The sequence below is a fragment of the Cebus imitator genome, unplaced genomic scaffold (genome assembly GCF_001604975.1).
Source record: "Cebus imitator isolate Cc_AM_T3 unplaced genomic scaffold, Cebus_imitator-1.0 Scaffold194, whole genome shotgun sequence".
NCBI lineage: Eukaryota > Metazoa > Chordata > Mammalia > Primates > Cebidae > Cebus > Cebus imitator.
In genome coordinates, this window is record NW_016107509.1 from 3,917,111 (window position 1) to 3,930,629 (window position 13,519).

General features: G+C 37.1%; 1 pseudogene; it reads right to left on the minus strand.

Annotated features, from left to right (window-relative positions):
* Positions 1–10,664: 10,664 nt before the first annotated feature.
* On the minus strand, positions 10,665–11,087 carry LOC108316937 (annotated as a pseudogene).
* Positions 11,088–13,519: the final 2,432 nt, after the last annotated feature.

Below are 13,519 nucleotides of genomic sequence, written 5' to 3' on the forward strand. Positions count from 1 at the left end.
GCATCTCTGAAAAAAGGCAGCAGCACATCAGGAACTTATAAATAAAGCCCCACATTCCCGGGACACAGCACCTGGGAAAAGAAGGCAGTTATGACTTCTGCTGCAGCAGACTTAAACGTACCTGCCCAGCAGCTCTGAACAGAAGAACAGACCTCACAGCTCAGCACTTGAGCTCCTATAAGGGACAGACTGTCTCCTCAAGCAGCTCCCTAAACCCCATATATCAAAAGAGACACCTCATAAAGCAGAGTTCAGGCTGACATCTGGCAGGTATCCTTGTGGGACAAAGATAGCAGAAGAAGAAATGGGCAGCAACTCTTACTGTTCTGCAGCTGCTGCAGGTGATCCCCAGATAAGCAGGGTCTGGAGTGCAGTCCTACAACAGAGGGACCTGATTGTTAGAAGGAAAACTAAGAAAGAAATAACTTCATCATCAACAAAAAGGATGTGCATTCAGAGACCCCATCTGAAAGTCACCAACTACAAAGACCACAGGTAGATAAATCCACAAAGATTGGAAGAAACCAGTGCAAAAAGGATGAAAACACCCAAACCAGAATGCCTCTCCTCCTCCAAGGGATCACAACTCCTCACCAGCAAGGGAACAAGGATGGATGGAGAATGAGTCTGATGTATTGACAGAAACAGGCTTCAGAAAGTGGATAATAAGAAACTTCTCTAAGCTAAAAGAACATGTTCTAACCCAATACAAAGAAACTAAGAACTTTGAAAAAAGGTTTGACAAAATGCTAATGATAATAAACAGCTTAGAGAGGAATATAAATGACTTGATGAAGCTGAAAAACACAACACGAGAACTTCACAAAGCATACACAAGTTTCAATAGCTGAATCGACCAAGCAGAAGAAAGGATATCAGAGACTGAATATCAACTAAATGAAATAAGAAGGCAAAATTAGAGAAAAAAGTGAAAAGAAACGAACAAAGCCTCCAAGAAATGTGGGATTATATGAAAAGACTTAATCTGTTTGATAGGTGTACTTGAATGTGATGGAGAGAACGAATCAAGCTGGAAAACACACTTCAGGATATTATCCAGGAGAACTTCCCCAACCTAGCAAGGCAGGCCAACATTCAAGTCCAGGAAATACAGAGAACACCACAAAGATATTCCTCAAGAAGAGCAACCCCAAGGCACATAATTGTCAGATTCACCAGGGTTGAAATGAAGGAGAAAATGCTAAGGGCAGCCAGAGAGAAAAGTCATGTCATCCACAAAGGGAAGCCCATCAGACTCACAGTGGATCTCTCGGCAGAAACCCTACAAGCCAGAAGAGAGTGGGGGCCAATAATCAACATCTTTAAAGGAAAGAACTTTCAATCTAGAATTTCATATCCAACCAAACTAAGCTTCATAAGAGAACGAGAAATAAAATCCTTTATGAACAAGCAATTGCTGAGAGATTTCAAGAGATTTCATCACCACCAGGCTTGCTTTACAAGAGATCCTGAAGGAAGCACTAAACATAGAAAGGAACAAGCAGTGCCAGCCACTCCAAAAATGTACCAAATGGTAAAGTGTGTTGACACAATGAAGGAACTGCATCAACTAATGGGCTGAACAACCAGGTAGCATCAAAGTGGCAGGATCAAATTCACACATAACAACATTAACCTTAAATGTAAATGGGCTGAATGCCCCAATCAAAAGACACAGACTGGCAAATTGGATAAAAAGTCAAAATCCATTGGTGTGCTGTATCCAGGAAACCCATCTCATATGCAAGGATATACATAGGCTCAAAATAAAGGGATGGAGGAAGATTTACCAAGCAAATGGAGAGCAAAAAAAAAAAACCAGGAGTTGCAATCCTAGTCTCTGTTAAAATACATTTTAAACCAACAAAGATCAAAAAAGACAAAGAAGGGCATTACATAATGGTAAAAGGATTAATGCAACAAGAAGAGCTAACAATCCTAAATATATACACACCCAATACAAGAGCACCCAAATACATAAAGGAAGTTCTTAACAACCTAGAAAGAGACTTACACTCCCACACAATAATAGTGGGAGACTTTAACACTCCACTGTCAATATTAGAGCAATGAGACAGAAAATTAACAAGGATATCCAGGACTTAAACTCAGATCTGGACCAAGCAAACTGAATAGACATTTATAGAACTCTTGACCCCAAATCCACAGAATATACATTCTTCTCAGCACCACATCATACCTACTTTAAAACTGACCACATAATTGGAAGTAAATCACTCCTCAGCAAATGCAAAAGAACAGAAATCATAACAAACAGTCTCTCAGACCACAGTACAATCAAATTAGAACTCAGGATTCAGAAACTAACTCAGAACCACACAACTTCATGGAAACTGAACAACTGGCTCTGGAATGTTGACAGGATGAACAATGAAAAGAAGGCAGAAATAAAGATGCTCTTCAAAACCAATGAGAACGAAGACACAACGTACCAAAATTACTGGAACACATTTAAAGCAGTGTCTAGAGCAAAATTTATAGCAATAAATGCCCACATGAAAAGCGATGAAAGATCAAAAATCGACAACCTATTGTCAAAATTGAAAGAGCAAGAGGAGCAAGATCAAAAAAACTCAAAAGCTAGCAGAAGACAAGAAATAGCTAAGATCAGCGCAGAACTGAGGAGATAGAGACACAAAAAACCCTTCAAAAATTCAATAAATTCCAGGAGCTGGTTTTTTGAAAAGATCAACACAATAGACCACTAATTAATGAAAAAGAAAAGAGAGAAGAATCAAATAGATGCAATAAAAAACTATAACGGGGCTATCACCACCAATTCCACAGAAATACAAACTATCATCAGAGATTACTACAAACAACTCTATGTAGATAAACCAGTAAACCTGTAAGAAATGGATAAATTCCTACACCTTGCACCTGCCAAAGCCTAAACCAGGAAGAAGTTAAAACCCTGAATAGACCAATAAAAAGGCCTGAAGTTGAGGCAGCAATTAATAGCATACCAACCAAAAAAAGCCCAGGTCCCGATGGGTTCACAGCTGAATTCTACCAGACATACAAAGAGAAGCTGGTACCACTCCTTCTAAAACTATTCCAAACAATCCAAAAACAGGGAACCCTACCCAAGTCATTTTGTGAGAGAAACATCATCCTGAAACCAAAACCTGGCAGAGACTCAACAAGAAAAGAAAACTTCAGGCCAATGTCCATGATGAACATAGATGCAAAAATCTTCAATAAAATACTGGCAAACCGATGGCAACAGCACATCAAAAAGCTTATTCATCACCATCAAGCAGGCTTCATCCTGGGAATGCAAGGCTGGTTCAACATATGCAAGTCTATAAACGTAATTCACCACATAAACAGAACCAAAGACAAAAACCACATGACTATTTCAATAGATGCAAAGAAGGCCTTTGACAAAATTCAACAGCCCTTTATGCTAAAAACTCTCAATAAACTAGGTATCAACAGAACATATCTCAAAATAATAAAAGCTATTCATGACAAACTCACAGCCAGTATCATAAGGAATTGGCACAAACTGGAAGCATTCCCTTTGATATCTGGCGCTAGACAAGGATGCCCTCTCTCACCACTCCTATTCAATATAGTATTGGAAGTTCTAGGCAGAGCAATCAGGAAAGAAAAAGAAATAAAGGGTATTCAATTAGGAAAGGAGGAAGTCAAATTGTCTCTATTTGCAGATGACATGACTGTATATTTAGAAGACCCCGTTGTCTCAGCCCAAAATCTCCTGAAACTGATAAGCAACTTCAGCAAAGTCAAGCCTCAGGATACAAAATCAATGCACAAACATCACAAGCATTCCTATACACCAATAACAGACTTAAAGAGAACCAAATCAAGAATGAACTGCCATTCGCAATTGCTACAAAGAGAATAAAAAACCCAGGAATACAACTAACTAAGGATGTAAAAGACCTCTTCAAGGACAACCACAAACCACTGCTCAAGGAAATATAGAGGACACAAACAGATGGAAAAACATTCCATGCTCATGGTTAGGAAGAATTAATATTGTGAAAATGACCATACTGCCCAAAGTAATTTATAGATTCCATGCTATCACCATCAAGCTGCCTATGACCCTCTTCACAGCACTGGGAAAAACCACCTTAAACTTCATATGGAACCAAAAGAGATCCTGCATAGCCAAGTCAATTCTAAGCCAAAAGAACAAAGCTGGAGGCATCACTCTACCCGACTTCAAACTATACTACAAGGATACAGTAATCAAAACAGCATGGTCATGGTATCAAAACAGAGATATAGACCAATGGAACATTACAGAGGCCTCAGAAGAAATGCCACACATCGAAAACCATCTGATCTTTGACAAACCTGAGAAAAACAAGCAATAGGGAAAGGATTCCCTGTTTAATAAATGATGTTGGGAAAACTGACTAGCCATGTGCAGAAAGCAGAAACTGGCCCCTTCCTTACACTAAAATTAACTCCAGATGGATTAAAGACTTAAACATAAGACCTAACGCCATAAAAACCCTAGAAGAAAACCTAGGCAAAACCATTCAGGACATAGGCATTGGCAAGGACTTCATGACTAAAACACCAAAAGCATTGGCAACAAAAGCCAAAATAGAGAAATGGGACCTAATCAAACTCCACAGCTTCTGCACTGCAAAAAAAAAAACAAAACAAACAAAAAACAAACAAAAAAACCCATCATTAGAGTAAACTGGCAACCAACAGAATGGGAAAAAAATTTTGCAATCTACCCATCTGACAAAAGGCTAATATCCAGAATCTACAAATAAGTAAAACAGATTTACAGGAAAATAACAAACAAACTCATTCAAAATTGGGCAAAGGATATGAACAGACACTTTACAAAAGAAGACATCTATGAGGCCAACAAACACATGAAAAAATGCTCATCATCACTGGTCATTAGAGAACTGCAAATCAAAACTACATTGAGATACCATCTCACGCCAGTTAGAATGGCGATCATTAAAAAAATCCGGAGATAACAGATGCTGGAGAGGATGTGGCGAAATAGGAACACTTTTATACTGTTAGTGGGAATGTAAATTAGTTCAGCCATTGTGGAAAACAGTGTGGCAATTCCTCAAGGACCTAGAAATAGAAATTCCATTTGACCCAGCAATCCCATTGCTGGATATTTGTCCAAAGGATTATAAATCATTCTATTATAAGACACATGAACACGTATGTTCATTGCAGCACTGTTTACAGTAGCAAAGACTTGAAACCAACCCAAATGCCCATCAATGATAGACTGGACAGGGAAAATGTGGCACATATACATCTCTACTAATATAGAGAGGTAGGTGGCAACTTTTGAGTACCAATACTCAAAAGTTGCCACCTACCTCTATGCAGTCATAAAAATTGATGAGTTTGTGCCCTTTGTGGGGACATGGATGAACCTGGCAATCATCATTCTCTGAAAACTGACATAAGAACAGAAAATCAAACACCAGGTGTTCTCACTCCTAGGCAGGTATTGAACAATGAGAACACATGGACACAGGGAGGGCAGCATCACACACTGAGGTCTGTTGTGGGGGGGGAGGGGAGGGACAGTGAGGGGTAGGAAGCTGGGAAGAGATAACATGAAGAGAAATGCCAGATATAGGTGATGGGGATAGAGGTAGCAAACCACATTGCCATGTATGTACCTATGCAACAATCCTGCATGTTCTGCATATGTACCCCAGAACCTAAAGTGCAATAAAATATAGATATGAAAGAAAAAAAAATAAAATAAATTCCCAAAGTCTCAGTCACACCAGAGGTAGAACTAACTAACCTTCAAGACCCAGGAATTGAGTGTGTGAGGAGTGTCAGAGGTTTTGATTTTTTGAGGGGCTCAATTCAGTTAAGTTCCATTCACCTTTATAAACACATGCGTCAGGGATACTCAGAACTCAAATTTTTGTTGTTGTTTCAGTGAGAAAAATTGGTACTCAAAAGTTGCCACCTACCTCTCTATATTAGTAGAGATATGTCAACTTGGGAAGAACCGTTAAACCCTGTGTTAAAATTACTCAGTTATAAATTATATTGGGTAAAGAGCAAAACTTTCTTTTTAACTTGACCAAGGCTGTCCCTGAAAGAATCTAGGGAGAGGGAAAATTTGCATATGGGCCAAGGAGCCCTCCCTCTCATCACACAATTCATGCTTTAAAAAGGTAAAATTTAATGGTCTTTTATATATTTACAGAATTGCACAATTAAAATATTTTTAATACCCTGCAGAAAAACTGTACACATCAGCAGTCACTCTTCATTCTCCTCACCCTAGCATCAGGCAAAAACTTTCCTGTCTGTAGACCTACCTATGCTGGACATTTCATATAAATGGGATCATGCAACTTTTTTTTTCTCACTTCTATCTCTTAGTATAGAAGGTTCATTCATGTTGTAGCATGAATCATACTTCATTGCTTTTTTTAAAATAATCTTTTTGCTTTTATTCATGGTTTCATTAACCAAGTATGAATCCCTGAAGAATATACTTTTATTTTGTCTGTTGTTTATACTTTTCTTTTGCCTGTTGTTTAAAATCCCTGAACAATATACTTTTCTTTTGCCTGTTGTTTAAAACAAAATTTACCATTTTAACAATTTTTGAATGGACAGTTCAGTGGCATTACGTGCATTCACATTATTCTGCAATCATCACCACTATCCATCTCCAGAACTTTTTCATCCTCACATAGTGAAACACTGTACCTATTTAACAATAACATTCCATTCACCCTCCACCCTTGCCAGCCCCCACTGTTCTAATTTCTGAGTCAGTGTTAAACTATTCTAGTTACTTCCTACAAGTGAAATCATACAATATTTGTTCTTTTGTGTTTGGCTTATTTTATTTAGCATAATGTCTTCAAGGTTGATCCATGTTGTAGCAGGTACCAGAGTTTCCCATTGTGTGTGTATATATCACATTTTGTTTATTCATTCATCCTTTGATGAACATTTAGATTGCTTCCACTTTTTGACTGTTGTGAATAATTCTGTTCAGCTGTGAACGTTGATGTACAAGTATCTGTTTGAGTCCCTCCTTCCAATTTTCTTGACTGTATAAATAGGAATGGAATTTTTGGATCGTATGGACATTCTATGCTTAATTCTTTGAGAAATCATCAGACTGTTTTCCATTGCTGCTGTACCATTTTACATTCCTACCAAAAATGCACCAGGGATCCAGTTTCTCCACATCCTGCAAAAGGTCAGAAAATAGCAAATATCGGTGGAAATATTTGCTATTTTCTTACTTTTTGATAGCCCTCCTAATGGGTGTGAAGTAGTATTTCATTGTGCTTTTGATTTACATTTCCCTAATGATTAATGATATTGAGCATCTTTTCATGTGATTTTTGGCCATTTGTATGTCTTTGTTGGAGAAATGTGTATTCAAGTCCCTTTTTTGTTTTTAAATAGTTTTTTTTTTTTTTTGAGATGAGCATACAATGTATAATAATCATATCGGGGTAAAAGGTATCCTTTGACCATTTACAAACATTTGTTGTTTTTTTTTTTATTGAGTAGTAGGAGTTCTTTATATATTCTGGATGTTAATCTCTTATTAGATGTGTAATTTGCAAATATTTTCTTCATATTCTCTGGTTTGCCTTTTTGTTCTGTGATAGTATCCTTTGATGCACAAACATTAACTTTTGATGAGGTCCAATTTGTGTATTTTTTCTTTTATTGACTGTGTCTTTGGTGTCATATCCAAGAATCATTGCCAAATGCAATGTCATAAAGATTTATTCTGTTTTCTTCCCAGAGTTTTACAACTTAGGTCTTACTTTTAGGTCTTTGGTTCATTTTGAGTTAATTTTTATATATGGTGTTAAGTAAGGGGCCAACTTTATCCTTTTGTATAGGATACTTGGTTTTCTTTTTCTTAGTATAATTTGTTGTAAAGACTGTCCTGTTCCCATTGAATGGTTTTGGTACTTTTCTTGTTGAAAATCACTTGACCATATATATGAAGGTTTATTTCTGGGCCTTCTATTCAGTTCCTTTGGTCTATATGTCTGCCTTTATGCCAGTGCCATGATATTTTGATTTTTGTAGATTTTTAATAAAATTTGAAATCAGAAGTGTGAGTCATTCATTTTTGTTCTTCTTTTTCAAGATTGTTTTGGCTATTCAGGGTCCTATGAGGTTCCATATAAGTTTTAGGATGAAGTTTTCTATTTCTGCAGAAAATGTTGTTGGGGCCAGGTATGGTGGCTCATGCCTGTAATCCCAGCATTTTGGGAGACCAAAGCAGGTGGATTGTTTGAGCCTAGGAAATTGAGACCAGCCTGGGAAACACAGCAAGACTCTGTCTTTACCAAAAAAAAGTGCAAAAATTAGCTGGGCCTGGTGGCACATGCCTGTGGTTTTAGCTACTGGAGATGCTGAGGTGGCAGGGTCACTCAAGTCCAGGAGGCGGAGGGTGCAGTGAGCTGAGATCATGCTGCTACACTCTAGTTCGGGCGACAGAGAAAGGACCCTGTCTCAAAAAAAAAAGTAGTTGGAATTTTGTTGGGAATTACATTGACTTGTAGATTGCTTTGGCTAGTATTGTCATTTAAATAATGTTAAATCTTCCAATCCATGAACATGGAATGTCTTTCTATATATTTATGTCTTCTTTAATTTCTTTCAGCAGTGTTTCATAGTTTTCAGTATATAAGTCTTTCATCTCCTTGGTTAATTCCTGAATAATTTCATTCTTTTTGATGTCATTATAAATGAAATTTTCTTAACTTCCTGCTCAGATTGTTCATTGCTGGTGAGTTGAAATGCAACTATTTTTTGTGTGGATTTTTTTTATCCTAATACTTTGCTGAATTTGTTTATTAGTTGTGACTTTGAGTGTGGGATCTGTAGGGTTGTCTACATACACAATTATGTCATCTGTGAACAAAGATAATTTTATTTTTTCTTTTTGACTTGGATACCTTTTATTTCTTTTGCTGAATTTCTATTTTTGCCTATTTATATTGTCTAATTGTTCCATCCAGAAATCATAATAAAATGTTGAATACAAGTGGGGAAAACAGGCATTCCTTTTCATTCCTGATTTGAAGAGGAAAAATTTTCAGTCTTTTGCAATTGAATGTGGTGCCGTGTTAATTTTTCAAATGACTTTTGTTAAAGTTGATGGAATTTCCTTCTATTACTAGTTTATTGAATTTTTTTAATCATAAAAAGATTAATTGTGTCAGATGCTTTTGTTGCATCAATTGAGATGATCATTTGGGTTTTATCCCTTTATTTTGTTAATGTGATATGTGTTATAGTGATTCATTTTGGTATGCTGGAATCATCTCTGTATTCTAGGAATAAATCCTTCTTGATCACAGTGTATAATCCTTTTAATAAGCAGATGAATTCAATTTCCTAGTATTCTTTTTAAAAGGATTTTTGCATCAATATTCATAAGGAATATTGGTTTGCACTTTTTTTTCCTTGTAGCATCTTCATCTGGTTTGGTATTTAGGCAACACTGGCCTCACAGCAAGAGTTAGGAAGTGCTCCTATTTTCAACTTTTTGAAAAAGTTTCAAAAATATAGGTGTTAATGTTCTTTAAATGTGATAGAAATCACTGATGGAACTATATACTTTTTGGGGGGTGGGGGGGATTTTTGATTACTAATTCAATCTCATTTTTAGCTATTGATCTATTTATATTTTCCATTTCTTCATGATTCATTCTAGGTAAGTTTTGTTTCTACACATTAGTCCATTTCGTCTAAGTTACCCAATGTATTGGTGCCTAATTGCTCATAGTACTCCTTATAATCCTTTTTATTTTTGTAGAATTAGTAGCAATGCCTTTGCTTTCATTTCTGAGGTTAGTAATTTATTTTTTTTTCTTAGTCTAGGTAAAGGTTTGTCAATTTTGTTTATCTTTTCAAAGAAAACTTTTTATTTTATTGATGTTGTCTATTTTTCTAGTCTCCATTTCATTTCTTTTTTCTCTAATCTTTATTATTCTCTGCCTTCTATTTGTTTTAATCTTAATCTCCTCTCTTTTTTTTTCATTTTTTTTAAGGTAGAATTATTTCTCTCCTCAATTCTGTCAGTTTTTGCTTCATATGTTTAGGGGTCTGTTTTTAGGTCTGTATATATTTATAGTTGTTATTTATTTCTGATGAATTGACACTTTATTCATTATAAAAAGTTCTTCATCTTTAATAACAATTTGTCTTAAAGTATTTTTTGTCAGATATTAGGATAGCCATTTTAGCTCACTTTTGGTTACTGTTTGCATGGTATATCTTTTCTGATTCTTTTAAACTACTTGTGTCTTTGAATCAAAAATATGTCTGATAAACAGTATATAGTTAGGTTAAAAAAATCTATTCTACCAATTTCTGCCTCATGATTGGACTACTTATTTGCACTCAATGTAATTACGATATGGTAAGTTTACATCTGTCATTTTGCTGTTTCCTCTGTCTTATGTATTATTTGTTCCTCTATTCCTACATTTTTTCTTTGTTAACATTAAATCACTGTTTTCTATAACATGATTTCAATTTCCATTGTTTCTTTTAACACATATTTTTAGTTCTTTTGCTATATATTTTAGTTTACTATATATTTCTTGATGGCTACCCTGGGAATTACAATCAATGTCTTTTTTTTTTTTTGGCAATTTTATAAATTTATTTGATGTATTTGATGATCAGCGATTAGTTCTCATCCACATTGACTGTAGACTTTTGAAAGTGGCAACAGGTACATAGGTAACCAAAGTATAGAGCTGAATCTTCATCCTCATTACGTTTTCTGGACAACCACACACTGATTCGGTGTGGGACATTCCTTATTCCTTTGGCACAGACAGCTTTGTTGAGCCTGATATCAATGCGCACATCTGGAGTTCCCATCTCCTTCACAGCAAATTTCCAAATCTCCTTAAGTGCATGAGGGGCACGCTTCTTGAAGCCCACTCCATGGATGCGCTTGTGCATGTTGATAGTATATTCTCGGGTTACCACCTCGTTGATGGCAGAACGGCCCTTTTTCTTCTTGCTACCCTTTGCGGGAGCCATTCTGTCAGGTCCGAGTTGGAAAGGAAAGCGAACATCTTTACTTACAAAAATCTAGTTTGGATTAATACCAACTTGATTTCAATAGTTTAAAAAAGTTTGCTCCAATATAGCTCTATCCCCTCTCCTCTCCTTCATGTAATTTGTATAATTGGTGTACAAAATACATTTTGTACATTATATGTCAATGCAGTTTATATTTTAAAAAATAATTAGTTATCTTTTAAAATATATAGAAGAAAAAGAATTATAAGCAAAAATACATTTAAATCATCTGTTAAATTTACTCCAGTCCAAGGTGCCACTTACACTAGAATGCCTCTGACCCAGCTATTTGGGCGCTGTGTGTGTGAGCACCTGTAGAGCCATAACCTAAAAGATTTAGGTCACTAATGAACCACAACTATGGGATCCTCAGAAAACTTTGACAAAGATGAACTGATATCTGTTGGTGATCATAGAAGTTTATCCAGTTCGGCTCTAATAGTGAAACGAAAGCAACCAGGACCAGCTCCTAGGTCTAACAGATGATGATAACGTGCCCAGCATCAGTAGTAGTAGCAGTAGTGATAGTAGACAGACTGCTGAGCTTTCCGTGGCAATGCCAACCCTTCAACTTTGGCAACTTCAACTGTTGTATGAAGTTCTATTCTGGACCACGCAGTGCTCAAAGAGAAACTGGGGTTGATCTCTTGGACCTACTCATTCCCTAAATAAGAAACACTGGGAGAGTCAGCATTATATGAATTTAAATATTAAGTGGCTTTCTTTTAAATCATAACTAGTGAACAGAAATGTCAATACGTTTAAGCAACAAATTTTAGTAAGAGGGCTGCCAGTGAAAAGTAAATGAATAAACAAACAATAATATTGTCTAATAGATTATTTCTTTTTCTTCCAGTGTATTTGCTTGATGAGATTTACAAAATCTAGAAGCCTCTCAAGAGTGGGGCCAACACCTTATGCACCTGCAAGGGGACTCAGAATAATCATAGCAGCTAACACTTACTCTTACTCTGTGCCAGGCACTGTGCTTCTCAGAGTGTGAGCTGCGGGTCATTGCTGGTCCATGATCTGTTTGTTAATGATCCATGACAATAAGCACACAAATCGAGAATAGGCATTTAAACATTTGTATAGCAATTTGACATTGCTGCAACTTGCAAGTAGGTGATCATTTTCACTGAGCTTTACAAAAACGTCAGTCCACGTTTGAAAAAACCAAAACCAATAAACAAAAACGAATCCTTTTGTTTGGATAGCTTGAAAAGTACTGTTCTATAACATTATTATTTTTTCCACTTTACAGATGAGGAAAAAGAACTGATTAATTACTTGCCCCAGGATACAATTAACAAGTAGATGCTGGAATTTGAACCCAGGTGACCTGACTTCAAGTCTATGGTCTCAGGGAGCATACCGTGAGCCCCAAGAAGCAGTTCCTTACCCCATTGACAGACATGTGGCCTCTGGTTGTGGCTGCAGCAGCTTTTAGCAGAGCCCTTCCATTTAAATGACTCCCTCCTTGAGCTGACCTGTCATTGGTCAGAAGGTGAGCAGGGGTAGCTAATGGGGCCGGGCCACTAAGGTGGAAGACTGGGACATAGGTATTTGTGTTAATAATCATGTATGTCCAGAAAGCCAGGGGTTCCAGCCACAGAAATGAGGGTTTCAACACACGGCACTAATTACCATGATTTCACAGCTGTGATCAATTCACGTTTTCTCACTTTGAGCTCAGGCCTGCTCTATGGGGACTAATGTGAAGAGGTGTAAAAATAAGTTCTGTTTCCAGCCAGATTAATTACAGGCTCTGCTGAGGCCCCAGTGCAGACTGCCTGGGCTGCAAGATTGATTGGCTTATACCCCAAGTCCAGCTGAAGGAAGGCTACATGGGCTGGCCCAAGGCTGCCCAAGGGGGTGCGACTGAAGTCAGAGAGGCAGCCCTGCCCTGCCACTGTCCAACTGTGGCTCACCCTGTGGCCTCCTCCTGTGGGCCTTCCCTCCATATGCACCCATCCATCTCAGAGACTTGCTGGGAAGATTAAAATGAGCCAGTGTCTGTAAAAGCCCTGGGCATGACACAGAGTGTAGGGGATGCCCAACAGAAGCTAATTATAATGTTGTTAATAGCAGTGTTATTAATTTTTATTGTTATTTATTTTCTTTTTTACATCTCCTTCTCCTCCTACTAAATCCGAAGTTCTTTGAGAGCAGGGACTTTTCTTTCTTTCAGAAAAATACAGGGTGCAGAGTATAGTCAATGTGTATGACTTTGATGCATGATTTTCCAAGCCACGAAATGAATGTGAAGTTAAGACACTTCTGAGAAACAGCTATAGAGAGTTGCTACCTTTGCCTAGAGACAGAAGTCATGGGTGGTGGTGCAGGGGTGAGTCTCTTGTGTAAGAGATAGATTATGGGTGACATACGTAAAATCATGTTTTCTGTTCCT